This window comes from Phyllobates terribilis, unplaced genomic scaffold (assembly GCF_046119375.1).
Source record: "Phyllobates terribilis strain yellow unplaced genomic scaffold, ASM4611937v1 Scaffold_9__5_contigs__length_417890890, whole genome shotgun sequence".
NCBI lineage: Eukaryota > Metazoa > Chordata > Amphibia > Anura > Dendrobatidae > Phyllobates > Phyllobates terribilis.
Window position 1 is genome coordinate 186121199 of NW_027362769.1, and position 15166 is coordinate 186136364.

At 56.6% G+C, this 15166-nt stretch overlaps 1 protein-coding gene across 1 annotated transcript in view; it reads right to left on the reverse strand.

Annotated features, from left to right (window-relative positions):
- The window catches only part of CLASP1 (cytoplasmic linker associated protein 1), a 251238-nt gene that overhangs the window by 28979 nt on the left and 207093 nt on the right, over positions 1–15166 (reverse strand). The gene's annotated exons all lie outside the window — the stretch shown is intronic.

A 15166-nucleotide genomic window follows, 5' to 3' on the forward strand; every position in this document is an offset into this window, starting at 1 on the left:
TACCCGCACACACCTGCAGCCGCCACCACGTCCTCGTCCCAGTGATACCCGCACACACCTGCAGCCGCCACCACGTCCTCGTCCCAGTGATACCCGCACACACCTGCAGCCGCCACCACGTCCTCGTCCCAGTGATACCCGCACACACCTGCAGCCGCCACCACGTCCTCGTCCCAGTGATACCCGCACACACCTGCAGCCGCCACCACGTCCTCGTCCCAGTGATACCCGCACACACCTGCAGCCGCCACCACGTCCTCGTCCCAGTGATACCCGCACACACCTGCAGCCGCCACCACGTCCTCGTCCCAGTGATACCCGCACACACCTGCAGCCGCCACCACGTCCTCGTCCCAGTGATACCCGCACACACCTGCAGCCGCCACCACGTCCTCGTCCCAGTGATACCCGCACACACCTGCAGCCGCCACCACGTCCTTGTCCCAGTGATACCCGAACACACCTGCAGCCGCCACCACGTCCTCGTCCCAGTGATACCCGCACACTCCTGCAGCCACCACCACGTCCTCGTCCCAGTGATACCCGCACACACCTGCAGCCGCCACCACGTTCTCGTCCCAGTGATACCCGCACACACCTGCAGCCGCCACCACGTTCTCGTCCCAGTGATACCCGCACACACCTGCAGCCGCCACCACGTCCTCGTCCCAGTGATACCCGCACACACCTGCAGCCGCCACCACGTCCTCGTCCCAGTGATACCCACACACACACACCTGCAGCAGATGCTCTGCCATTACATCCTCATAGTTATGACATCCAAGCACATCTGCAAAAGACGCCCAGTCATTGCACCCTTGCTCCTGCGATACTCGCACACATCACATCTCTCTGGGGTTCACTTTGCAGCTTGAACCCACATTAAACCGCTCAGGTCCAGTAAAGCAATGATCTGCTGCGGGTATATACAGACATATCCCACAAACTCTGTCACTTTGTTTTTAATTTTAGGATTTCCTATTAATCATTATCCGGGTGACTGATGGAGGAAACATTAAGCTCTGCAGCTGCCTTAGTAACCAGCAGTAATTTATATAAGGGCAAAGGTACAGGACAGGCGGAAGGGGAGGTTGCAAGGGGGGCACAGGACAGGCAGAGGGGGGGGGCAGGAGGGCACAGGACAGGCAGGGGGGGGGCAGGAGGGCACAGGACGGGCAGAGGGGGGGGGGGCAGGAGGGCACAGGACAGGCAGAGGGGGGGGCAGGAGGGCACAGGACAGGCAGAGGGGGGGGCAGGAGGGCACAGGACAGGCAGAGGGGGGGGCAGGAGGGCACAGGACAGGCAGAGGGGGGGGCAGGAGGGCACAGGACAGGCAGAGGGGGGGCAGGAGGGCACAGGACAGGCAGAGGGGGGCAGGACGGGCGGAGGGGGGGGAGCAGGACGGGCGGAGGGGGGGAGCAGGACGGGCGGAGGGGGGGGGGCAGGACGGGCGGAGGGGGGGGAGCAGGACGGGCGGAGGGGGGGGAGCAGGACGGGCGGAGGGGGGGGAGCAGGACGGGCGGAGGGGGGGAGCAGGACGGGCGGAGGGGGGGAGCAGGACGGGCGGAGGGGGGGAGCAGGACGGGCGGAGGGGGGGAGCAGGACGGGCGGAGGGGGGGAGCAGGACGGGCGGAGGGGGGGGGAGCAGGACGGGCAGGAGCAGGACGGGCGGAGGGGGGGGAGCAGGACGGGCGGAGGGGGGGGAGCAGGACGGGCGGAGGGGGGAGCAGGACGGGCGGAGGGGGGGAGCAGGACGGGCGGAGGGGGGGAGCAGGACGGGCGGAGGGGGGGAGCAGGACGGGCGGAGGGGGGGAGCAGGACGGGCGGAGGGGGGGAGCAGGACGGGCGGAGGGGGGGAGCAGGACGGGCGGAGGGGGGGAGCAGGACGGGCGGAGGGGGGAGCAGGACGGGCGGAGGGGGGGAGCAGGACGGGCGGAAGGGGGGGAGCAGGACGGGCGGAAGGGGGGGAGCAGGACGGGCGGAAGGGGGGGAGCAGGACGGGCGGAAGGGGGGGAGCAGGACGGGCGGAGGGGGGGAGCAGGACGGGCGGAGGGGGGGAGCAGGACGGGCGGAGGGGGGGAGCAGGACGGGCGGAGGGGGGGAGCAGGACGGGCGGAGGGGGGGAGCAGGACGGGCGGAGGGGGGGAGCAGGACGGGCGGAGGGGGGAGCAGGACGGGCGGAGGGGGGGAGCAGGACGGGCGGAGGGGGGGGAGCAGGACGGGCGGGAGCAGGACGGGCGGAGGGGGGGGGAGCAGGACGGGCGGGAGCAGGACGGGCGGAGGGGGGGGGAGCAGGACGGGCGGGAGCAGGACGGGCGGAGGGGGGGGAGCAGGACGGGCGGAGGGGGGGGAGCAGGACGGGCGGAGCAGGACGGGCGGAGGGGGGGGAGCAGGACGGGCGGGAGCAGGACGGGCGGAGGGGGGGAGCAGGACGGGCGGGAGCAGGACGGGCGGAGGGGGGGAGCAGGACGGGCGGAGGGGGGGGAGCAGGACGGGCGGGAGCAGGACGGGCGGAGGGGGGGGAGCAGGACGGGCGGAGGGGGGGGGAGCAGGACGGGCGGAGGGGGGGGGAGCAGGACGGGCGGAGGGGGGGGGAGCAGGACGGGCGGAGGGGGGGGGGAGCAGGACGGGCGGAGGGGGGGGGAGCAGGACGGGCGGAGGGGGGGGGCGCAGGATGGGCGGAGGGGGGGGCACAGGACGGGCGGAGGGCACAGGACGGGCGGAGTGGGGGCACAGGACGGGCGGAGGGGGAGGTTTACAGGACGGGCTGAGGGGGGGCACAGGACAGCCAAAGAGGGCACAGGACGGGCTGAGGGGGGGTGGGAGGGTACAGGACGGGCTGAGGGGAGGACACTGACAGCAGCAGTCATTCACAGCATAAACCTGCGCTCTGAACATACACAGAGAGACTGACTTATCACTACTACCACCATTTTCCAGATACCCCAGGCTTCCTCAGCCTCTATGGTGGTGGATCATGGATGGAGAGGGCTGTGCTGTGAGGACTGGCGGCACCTGACACTACATGAAGTCCGTGCCGGCGGTGTGACTGGAGGAGGGGTCCTGTCCTGTCAGATCAGGGGATTGCACACGTATACAGTGCAGTCTCGTGCTCTGTGCAGACGTCTCTACCTTTTTACACGCATCGTCCAGGCAGGTCTCAGGCCGGGTGGACACTGCGCTGCGTCTGGCTGTAAGGTCATCACACGGCCAGTTATACAGAGCCCGGGCATCTCGACACTGCCGCGCAGAGCGCCATTTGTGGGAGAGAAATGGAAAGTTGTAATTTCTGCTGCAGGACTGACAGCGATTACAGGGAAGATCATAGAGACAGCACGACATCAGAAGAGACCCTCAGTGAATGTCTACAACACCCCCCCACCGGATTTCTAGGTGGAAATGCCGTTTACTGATCCATATCTAGGAATACATATCTGCATAATGATGAGACAATGAGTGGAAGGAGCATATGAATAACAACGTGTCCGGCTATGAAGGACTCAGCACAGACTAAGTGTTACCTGCACAGCCATAACTAGACCTGTCAACAGAAGTCTGCCTACCTGCTGATGGTGCCGGCGGGCCGCGCACCAGGAACCCGAGGCGCCAATGAGCCCCGCACCAGGAACCAGAGGCTCCGGCGGGCCGTGCACCAGGAACCCGAGGCGCCGATGAGCCCCGCACCAGGAACCCGAGGCGCCGATGAGCCCCGCACCAGGAACCCGAGGCTCTGGCGGGCCACGCACCAGGAACCCGAGGCGCCGATGAGCCCCGCACCAGGAACCTGAGGCGCCGGCAGGCCTCGCAGTGAAATCTGCAGCGTCTTATGGTGTCCATCATGGCGGACGCCACCTCGGAGGACAGTCACGCCTTCTGTCATCGGGGTGGCGCACGAACATTAAGGCTCATTGTTTTTATCGGACTGAGGAGCATTATTGCAGGTTCACATAAAGCCTCCATTATCACCCTCACAACAAACACAAGTATTTTGGAAATAAAGTGAAGAACGCCAGGATCATTCTGTTCTGATGGCGAGAACCCAAGAAAATGAGGTCACAGATACCAGGAACTGATTAGCATAACGAGACGATGAAGATTGGGAGCCAAAGGAACTCCCAAAATCCCTGTTGGCTCCGATCAGATGTTCATAGTTGTCGTCTGTGGACACAAAAAACACTGCAGGGTCTGTAGGAGATGTGACGAGCCGCTGCCCCGGCACCAGACGTCAGGACCTTCACAGCAGAAGGACTAAAGGGACACTCCATATCAATCAGAAGAACTGTGCAATGTGCACGCAGCTCCAGCTCTGCTACATGGGAACCTGTGCAATAAATGCTGACACACACGGTTCTGAAACATGAAACCCAGGTTAGAGCGGCGGCTTCTCAGAAATGAGACGGTAAACTTGCTGGCCGGGCTCGCTGTGCGTCCGTCGCCTCCGGCTGGTTCCCGGCTCCTGCGCTGATTTATTATATCACCGCTGACTGGTGGAGCGTTCACCGCCCGGGGCTGCAATCTGCACTACGGCTCCGGCTCACAAGCCACGAATGTACACCAAAACCATCCAGCTAATGAGATAGATGCTCGTTACAGGTCAGCAAAGGCGGCGGATCAGGCAGCCATTACACAGATACATAAGAGAAAGGCTTCTTCAGGTGGCAGGGGGTCTGGAACGGATTTAGGATTTAGTGTCTTAGGTAATGAAAGATCCTATAAAATTTTGTATTTCAGTTTGTAGCTTACAATACAAGAAAGCCAGAATGCTGCTGTAATTAACTATTACATAGCTCAAAATATGGGGTGGAGGCGGAGGAGGAGGAGGACAGCGGGTCTGCCAGATTTGTTCTAGTTCTCGAAACTTCACATAAAACCATTCAGACATTACTGGCACCAAAATCACTGTATACCAGTGAGATTATATATATATATATATATATATATATATACACACACACACACACACAAGAACCCCCCGTATACCAGTGTTATATATATATACATTCACACTGAAGGCATCAAAACTATGAATTACCACATGTGGAATTATACACTTAACAAAAAAGTGTGAAACAACTGAAAATATGTCTTATATTCTAGGGTCTTCACAGTAGCCACCTTTTGCTTTGATGACGGCTTTGCACACTCTTGGCATTCTCTTGATGAGCTTCAAGAGGTAGTCACCGGAAATGGTCTTCACTTCACAGGTGTGCCCTGTCAGGTTTAATAAGTGGGATTTCTTGCCTTATAAATGGGGTTGGGACCATCAGTTGTGTTGTGCAGAAGTCTGGTGGATACACAGCTGATAGTCCTACTGAATAGACTGTTAGAATCTGTATTATGGCAAGAAAAAAGCAGCTAAGTAAGGAAAAATGAGTGGCCATCATTACTTTAAGAAATGAAGGTCAGTCAGTGCGAAAAATTGGGCAAACTTTGAAAGTGTCCCCAAGTGCAGTTGCAAAAACCACAAAGCGCTACAAAGAAACTGGCTCACATGAGGACCGCCCCAGGAAAGGAAGACCAAGAGTCACCTCTGCTTCTGAGGATACGTTTATCAGAGTCACCAGCCTCAGAAATCGCAGGTTAACAGCAGCTCAGATTAGAGACCAGGTCAATGCCACACAGAGTACTAGCAGCAGACACATCTCTACAACAACTGTTAAGAGGAGACTTTGTGCAGCAGGCCTTCATGATAAAATAGCTGCTAGGAAACCCCTGCTAAGGACAGGCAACAAGCAGAAGAGACTTGTTTGGGCTAAAGAACACAAGGAATGGACATTAGACCAGTGGAAATCTGTGCTTTGGTCTGATGAGTCCAAATTTGAGATCTTTGGTTCCAACCACCGTGTCTTTGTGCGACGCAGAAAAGGTGAACGGATGGACTCTACATGCCTGGTTCCCACCGTGAAGCATGGAGGAGGAGGTGTGATGGTGTGGGGGGGCTTTGCTGGTGACACTGTTGGGGATTTATTAAAAATTGAAGGCATACTGAACCAGCATGGCTACCACAGCATCTTGCAGCGGCATGCTATTCCATCCGGTTTGCGTTTAGTTGGACCATCATTTATTTTTCAACAGGACAATGACCCCAAACACCTCCAGGCTGTGTAAGGGCTATTTGACCAAGAAGGAGAGTGATGGGGGGCTACGCCAGATGACCTGGCCTCCACAGTCACCAGACCTGAACCCAATCGAGATGGTTTGGGGTGAGCTGGACCGCAGAGTGAAGGCAAAAGGGCCAACAAGTGCTAAGCATCTCTGGGAACTCCTTCAAGATTGTTGGAAGACCATTTCCGGTGACTACCTCTTGAAGCTCATCAAGAGAATGCCAAGAGTGTGCAAAGCAGTCATCAAAGCAAAAGGGGGCTACTGTGAAGACCCTAGAATATAAGACATATTTTCAGTTGTTTCACACTTTTTTGTTAAGTATATAATTCCACATGTGGTAATTCATAGTTTTGATGCCTTCAGTGTGAATGTACAATTTTCATAGTCATGAAAATACAGAAAAATCTTTAAATGAGGTGTGTCCAAACTTTTGGTCTGTACATTATATATATACACCCCCCCCCCACATACCAGTGTTCTATATATATTATATACACACATTATATAAATATATAATATATTATACACACACACCCCCAGTATACAGGTGTAATGTGCAGATCTGAGGCGGAGGCCAACATGGATGACACCGCCTGACTGGGCAGCGAGCAGTCACTGGGTTCGGATCTGATCCACAGGGTCTGATCGGCACCAGACCAGGATCACTGGATCCCCCCTCTACCATGTGATACGTGCCAGAACCGCAGCATCATGTGACATCCGAGCACAGATCCAGAGTCGGGGACAGAGTTGCCGTGTGTCCAGCAGTCCGAACCTGTAAGAATGAACCCCCTCCCCCGGGGATGCCACGACCCTGCTGATCTATGGTGACCCCTGCAGGCCATCGCCCTCCGGGCTGCACTAGCTGCAGCCACCTGACACCGTCATCTCTGAGGAACGAGTTCTGCGGCATTGCGGGGGTCGGCCTCACGGTCACGACATCAAAGCAGCTATTTTTGAGTCAAAAGCACAAAGAAAAAGAACAACTGTAGTGTCAGACATGACGGCTCCAGCGATTCCCTTTGTTTAACTCTTTACATGGAGAGATGAGTGGACTATATGGATCAGCAAGCCCTACCTGTCCTGTGGATATCACATGGTTTGGGATCATCCTTGTACTAATGGGGAGATAAGTGACGACCAGCAGCCGCCCTCCCCCTACACATCTATAGACCCCTCACTGCCCGGCAGCCGCCCTCCCCCTACACATCTATAGACCCCTCACTGCCCAGCAGCCGCCCTCCCCCTACACATCTATAGACCCCTCACTGCCCGGCAGCCGCCCTCCCCCTACACATCTATAGACCCCTCACTGCCCGGCAGCCGCCCTCCCCCTACACATCTATAGACCCCTCACTGCCCAGCAGCCGCCCTCCCCCTACACATCTATAGACCCCTCACTGCCCAGCAGCCGCCCTCCCCCTACACATCTATAGACTCCTCACTGCCCGGCAGCCGCCCTCCCCCTACACATCTATAGACCCCTCACTGCCCAGCAGCCGCCCTCCCCCTACACATCTATAGACCCCTCACTGCCCGGCAGCCGCCCTCCCCCTACACATCTATAGACCCCTCACTGCCCGGCAGCCGCCCTCCCCCTACACATCTATAGACCCCTCACTGCCCGGCAGCCGCCCTCCCCCTACACATCTATAGACCCCTCACTGCCCGGCAGCCGCCCTCCCCCTACACATCTATAGACCCCTCACTGTCCGGCAGCCGCCCTCCCCCTACACATCTATAGACCCCTCACTGCCCGGCAGCCGCCCTCCCCCTACACATCTATAGACCCCTCACTGCCCGGCAGCCGCCCTCCCCCTACACATCTATAGACCCCTCACTGCCCGGCAGCTGCCCTCCCCCTACACATCTATAGACCCCTCACTGCCCAGCAGCCGCACTCCCCCTACACATCTATAGACCCCTCACTGCCCGGCAGCAGCCCTCCCCCTACACATCTATAGACCCCTCACTGCCCAGCAGCCGCCCTCCCCCTACACATCTATAGACCCCTCACTGCCCGGCAGCCGCCCTCCCCCTACACATCTATAGACCCCTCACTGCCCGGCAGCCGCCCTCCCCCTACACATCTATAGACCCCTCACTGCCCGGCAGCCGCCTTCCCCCTACACATCTATAGACCCCTCACTGCCCGGCAGCCGCCCTCCCCTTACACATCTATAGACCCCTCACTGCCCGGCAGCCGCCTTCCCCCTACACATCTATAGACCCCTCACTGCCCGGCAGCCGCCTTCCCCCTACACATCTATAGACCCCTCACTGCCCGGCAGCCGCCCTCCCCCTACACATCTATAGACCCCTCACTGCCCAGCAGCCGCCCTCCCCCTACACATCTATAGACCCCTCACTGCCCGGCAGCCGCCCTCCCCCTACACATCTATAGACCCCTCACTGCTCGGCAGCCGCCCTCCCCCTACACATCTATAGACCCCTCACTGCCCGGCAGCCGCCTTCCCCCTACACATCTATAGACCCCTCACTGCCCGGCAGCCGCCCTCCCCCTACACATCTATAGACCCCTCACTGCCCGGCAGCCGCCCTCCCCCTACACATCTATAGACCCCTCACTGCCCGGCAGCCGCCCTCCCCCTACACATCTATAGACCCCTCACTGCCCGGCAGCCGCCCTCCCCCTACACATCTATAGACCCCTCACTGCCCGGCAGCCGCCTTCCCCCTACACATCTATAGACCCCTCACTGCCCGGCAGCCGCCCTCCCCCTACACATCTATAGACCCCTCACTGCCCGGCAGCCGCCCTCCCCCTACACATCTATAGAACCCTCACTGCCCGGCAGCCGCCTTCCCCCTACACATCTATAGACCCCTCACTGCCCGGCAGCCGCCTTCCCCCTACACATCTATAGACCCCTCACTGCCCGGCAGCCGCCCTCCCCCTACACATCTATAGACCCCTCACTGCCCAGCAGCCGCCCTCCCCCTACACATCTATAGACCCCTCACTGCCCGGCAGCCGCCCTCCCCCTACACATCTATAGACCCCTCACTGCCCGGCAGCCGCCTTCCCCCTACACATCTATAGACCCCTCACTGCCCGGCAGCCGCCCTCCCCCTACACATCTATAGACCCCTCACTGCCCGGCAGCCGCCCTCCCCCTACACATCTATAGACCCCTCACTGCCCGGCAGCCGCTCTCCCCCTACACATCTATAGACCCCTCACTGCCCGGCAGCCGCCCTCCCCCTACACATCTATAGACCCCTCACTGCCCGGCAGCCGCCCTCCCCCTACACATCTATAGACCCCTCACTGCCCGGCAGCCGCCTTCCCCCTACACATCTATAGACCCCTCACTGCCCGGCAGCCGCCCTCCCCCTACACATCTATAGACCCCTCACTGCCCAGCAGCCGCCCTCCCCCTACACATCTATAGACCCCTCACTGCCCAGCAGCCGCCCTCCCCCTACACATCTATAGACCCCTCACTGCCCGGCAGCCGCCCTCCCCCTACACATCTATAGACCCCTCACTGCCCGGCAGCCGCCCTTCCCCTACACATCTATAGATTCCTCAATGCCCGGCAGCCGCCCTCCCCCTACACATCTATAGACCCCTCACTGCCCGGCAGCCGCCCTCCCCCTACACATCTATAGACCCCTCACTGCCCGGCAGCCGCCCTCCCCCTACACATCTATAGACCCCTCACTGACCGGCAGCCGCCCTCCCCCTACACATCTATAGACCACTCACTGCCCGCCAGCCGCCCTCCCCCTACACATCTATAGACCTCTCACTGCCCGCCAGCCGCCCTCCCCCTACACATCTATAGACCCCCTCACTGCCCAGCAGCCGCCCTCCCCCTACACATCTATAGACCCCTCACTGCCCTGCAGCCGCCCCCCCTACACATCTATAGACCCCTCACTGCCCTGCAGCCGCACCCCCCCTACACATCTATAGACCCCTCACTGCCCTGCAGCCGCCCCCCCCCCTACACATCTATAGACCACTCACTGCCCGGCAGCCGCCCTCCCCCTACATATCTATAGACCCCTCACTGCCCGGCAGCCACCCTCCCCCTACACATCTATAGACCCCTTCACTGCCCGGCAGCCGCCCTCCCCCTACACATCTATAGACCTCTCACTGCCCGGCAGCCGCCCTCCCCCTACACATCTATAGACCCCTCACTGCCCGGCAGCCACCCTCCCCCTACACATCTATAGACCCCTCACTGCCCGGCAGCCGACCTCCCCCTACACATCTATAGACCCCTCACTGCCCGGCAGCCACCCTCCCCCTACACATCTATAGACCCCTCACTGACAGGCGGCCGCCCTCCCCCTAAACATCTATAGACCCCTCACTGCCCGGCAGCCGCCCTCCCCCAACACATCTATAGACCCCTCACTGACAGGAAGCCGCCCTCCCCCTACACATCTATAGACCCCTCACTGCCCGGCAGCCGCCCTCCCCCTACACATCTATAGACCCCTCACTGCCCGGCAGCCGCCCTCCCCCTACACATCTATAGACCCCTCACTGCCCGGCAGCCGCCCTCCCCCTACACATCTATACACCCCTCACTGCCCGGCAGCCGCCCTCCCCCTACACATCTATAGACCCCTCACTGACAGGCAGCCGCCCTCCCCCTACACATCTATAGACCCCTCACTGCCCTGCAGCCGCCCTCCCCCTGCACATCTATAGACCCCTCACTGCCCGGCAGCCGCCCTCCCCCTACACATCTATAGACCCCTCACTGCCCGGCAGCCGCCCTCCCCCTACACATCTATAGACCCCTCACTGACAGGCAGCCGCCCTCCCCCTACACATCTATAGACCTCTCACTGCCCTGCAGCCGCCCTCCCCCTGCACATCTATAGACCCCTTCACTGCCCGGCAGCCGCCCTCCCCCTACACATCTATAGACCCCTCACTGCCCGGCAGCCGCCCTCCCCCTACACATCTATAGACCCCTCACTGCCCGGCAGCCGCCCTCCCCCTACACATCTATAGACCCCTCACTGCCCGGCAGCCGCCCTCCCCCTACACATCTATAGACCTCTCACTGCCCTGCAGCCGCCCTCCCCCTGCACATCTATAGACCCCTCACTGCCCGGCAGCCGCCCTCCCCCTGCACATCTATAGACCCCTCACTGCCCGGCAGCCGCCCTCCCCCTACACATCTATAGACCCCTCACTGCCCGGCAGCCGCCCTCCCCCTACACATCTATAGACCCCTCACTGCCCGGCAGCCGCCCTCCCCCTACACATCTATAGACCCCTCACTGCCCGGCAGCCGCCCTCCCCCTACACATCTATAGACCCCTCACTGCCCGGCAGCCGCCCTCCCCCTACACATCTATAGACCCCTCACTGACAGGCAGCCGCCCTCCCCCTACACATCTATAGCCCACTCACTGCCCGGCAGCCGCCTTCCCCCTACACATCTATAGACCCCTCACTGCCCGGCAGCCGCCCTCCCCCTACACATCTATAGACCCCTCACTGCCCAGCAGCCGCCCTCCCCCTACACATCTATAGACCCCTCACTGCCCGGCAGCCGCCCTCCCCCTACACATCTATAGACCCCTCACTGCCCAGCAGCCGCCCTCCCCCTACACATCTATAGACCCCTCACTGACAGGAAGCCGCCCTCCCCCTACACATCTATAGACCCCTCACTGACAGGCAGCGTATCTATGTGCCAGGAATAGTCTGCGCTCTGCATCTCATCAGTCAGTGCAGGTAAAAGGCTCAGCACAAATCATCTCACACAGCGACATGGAGGAAGTCCAGAGAACAGAACGAAGCAAGAAACAGGAGTCAAAAAGCAGAGGAAGTCAAGTGTCCGGCCCCATCCCTCGCCCACCTGTAGAGGACGACGACACAGACATCTGCATCCAGAAGAACCGCTCCGGAGATAAATACTCCAGCATTTCAGATAAACGGGAAACTAACTGACCCAATATAGGAGCCGAGCAACACTGCTAGGGAAGTGTCTGAGTGCAGCTCCGGAGGATAACACAGGATCAGTAATGTAATGTATGTACACAGTGACTGCACCAGCAGATTAGTGAGTGCAGCTCTGGAGTAAAATACAGGATGTAACTCCGGATCAGTAATGTAATGTATATACACAGTGACTGCACCAGCAGAATAGTGAGCTAAGCTCTGGAGTATAATACAGGATGTAACTCAGGATCAGTAATGTAATGTATGTACACAGTGACTGCACCAGCAGAATAGTGAGTGCAGCTCTGGAGTATAATACAGGATGTAACTCAGGATCAGTAATGTAATGTATGTACACAGTGACTGCACCAGCAGATTAGTGAGTGCAGCTCTGGAGTAAAATACAGGATGTAACTCAGGATCAGCAATGTAATGTATATACACAGTGACTGCACCAGCAGAATAGTGAGCGCTGCTCTGGAGTATAATACAGGATATAACTCAGGATCAGTAATGTAATGTATGTACACAGTGACTGCACCAGCAGAATAGTGAGTGCAGCTCTGGAGTATAATACAGGATGTAACTCAGGATCAGTAATGTAATGTATGTACACAGTGACTCCACCAGCAGAATAGTGAGTGCAGCTCTGGAGTATAATACAGGATGTAACTCAGGATCAGTAATGTAATGTATGTACACAGTGACTGCACCAGCAGAATAGTGAGTGCAGCTCTGGAGTATAATACAGGATGTAACTCAGGATCACTAATGTAATGTATGTACACAGTGACTGCACCAGCAGAATAGTGAGTGCAGCTCTGGAGTATAATACAGGAGGTAACTCAGGATCAGTAATGTAATGTATGTACACAGTGACTGCACCAGCAGAATAGTGAGTGCAGCTCTGGAGTATAATACAGGAGGTAACTCAGGATCAGTAATGTAATGTATGTACACAGTGGCTGCACCAGCAGAATAGTGAGTGCAGCTCTGGAGTATAATACAGGAGGTAACTCAGGATCAGTAATGTAATGTATATACACAGTGACTGCACCAGCAGAATAGTGAGTGCAGCTCTGGAGTATAATACAGGATGTAACTCAGGATCAGTAATGTATGTACACAGTGACTCCAGCAGAATAGTGAGTGCAGCTCTGGAGTATAATACAGGATGTAACTCAGGATCAGTAATGTAATGTATATACACAGTGACTGCACCAGCAGAATAGTGAGTGCAGCTCTGGGGTATAATACAGGAGGTAACTCAGGATCAGTAATGTAATGTATATACACAGTGACTGCACCAGCAGTATAGTGAGTGCAGCTCTGGAGTATAATACAGGATGTAACTCAGGATCAGTAATGTAATGTATGTACACAGTGACTGCACCAGCAGAATAGTGAGTGCAGCTCTGGAGTATAATACAGGATGTAACTCAGGATCAGTAATGTAATGTATGTACACAGTGACTGCACCAGCAGAATAGTGAGCGCAGCTCTGTAGTATAATACAGGAGGTAATTCAGGATCAGTAATATAATGTATGTACACAGTGACTGTACAAGCAGAATAGTGAGCGCAGCTCTGGAGTATAAAACATGAGGTAACTCAGGATCAGTAATGTAATGTATGTACACAGTGACTGCACCAGCAGAATAGTGAGTGCAGCTCTGGAGAATAATACAGGATGTAACTCCGCATCAGTAATGTAATCTATGTACACAGTGACTGCACAAGCAGAATAGTGAGTGCAGCTCTAGAGTATAATACAGGATGTAACTCAGGATCAGTAATGTATATACACAGTGACTGCACCAGCAGAATAGAGTGCAGCTCTGGAGTACAATACAGGATGTAACTCAGGATCAGTAATGTAATGTATGTACACAGTGACTGCACCAGCAGAATAGTGAGCTAAGCTCTGGAGTATAATACAGGATGTAACTCAGGATCAGTAATGTAATGTATGTACACAGTGACTCCACCAGCAGAATAGTGAGTGCAGCTCTGGAGTATAATACAGGATGTAACTCAGGATCAGTAATGTAATGTATGTACACAGTGACTGCACCAGCAGAATAGTGAGTGCAGCTCTGGAGTATAATACAGGATGTAACTCAGGATCAGTAATGTAATGCATGTACACAGTGGCTGCACCAGCAGAATAGTGAGTGCAGCTCTGGAGTATAATACAGGAGGTAACTCAGGATCAGTAATGTAATGTATATACACAGTGACTGCACCAGCAGAATAGTGAGTGCAGCTCTGGAGTATAATACAGGATGTAACTCAGGATCAGTAATGTAATGTATGTACACAGTGACTCCAGCAGAATAGTGAGTGCAGCTCTGGAGTATAATACAGGATGTAACTCAGGATCAGTAATGTAATGTATGTACACAGTGACTGCACCAGCAGAATAGTGAGTGCAGCTCTGGGGTATAATACAGGAGGTAACTCAGGATCAGTAATGTAATGTATATACACAGTGACTGCACCAGCAGAATAGTGAGTGCAGCTCTGGGGTATAATACAGGAGGTAACTCAGGATCAGTAATGTAATGTATATACACAGTGACTGCACCAGCAGTATAGTGAGTGCAGCTCTGGAGTACAATACAGGATGTAACTCAGGATCAGTAATGTAATGTATGTACACAGTGACTGCACCAGCAGAATAGTGAGTGCAGCTCTGGGGTATAATACAGGATTTAACTCAGGATCAGTAATGTAATGTATGTACACAGTGACTGCACCAGCAGAATAGTGAGTGCAGCTCTGCAGTATAATACAGGAGGTAACTCAGGATCAGTAATGTAATGTATGTACACAGTGGCTGCACCAGCAGAATAGTGAGTGTAGCTCTGGAGTATAATACAGGAGGTAACTCAGGATCAGTAATGTAATGTATATACACAGTGACTGCACCAGCAGAATAGTGAGTGCAGCTCTGGAGTATAATACAGGAGGTAACTCAGGATCAGTAATGTAATGTATGTACACAGTGACTCCACCAGCAGAATAGTGAGTGCAGCTCTGGAGTATAATACAGGATGTAACTCAGGATCAGTAATGTAATGTATGTACACAGTGACTGCACCAGCAGAATAGTGAGTG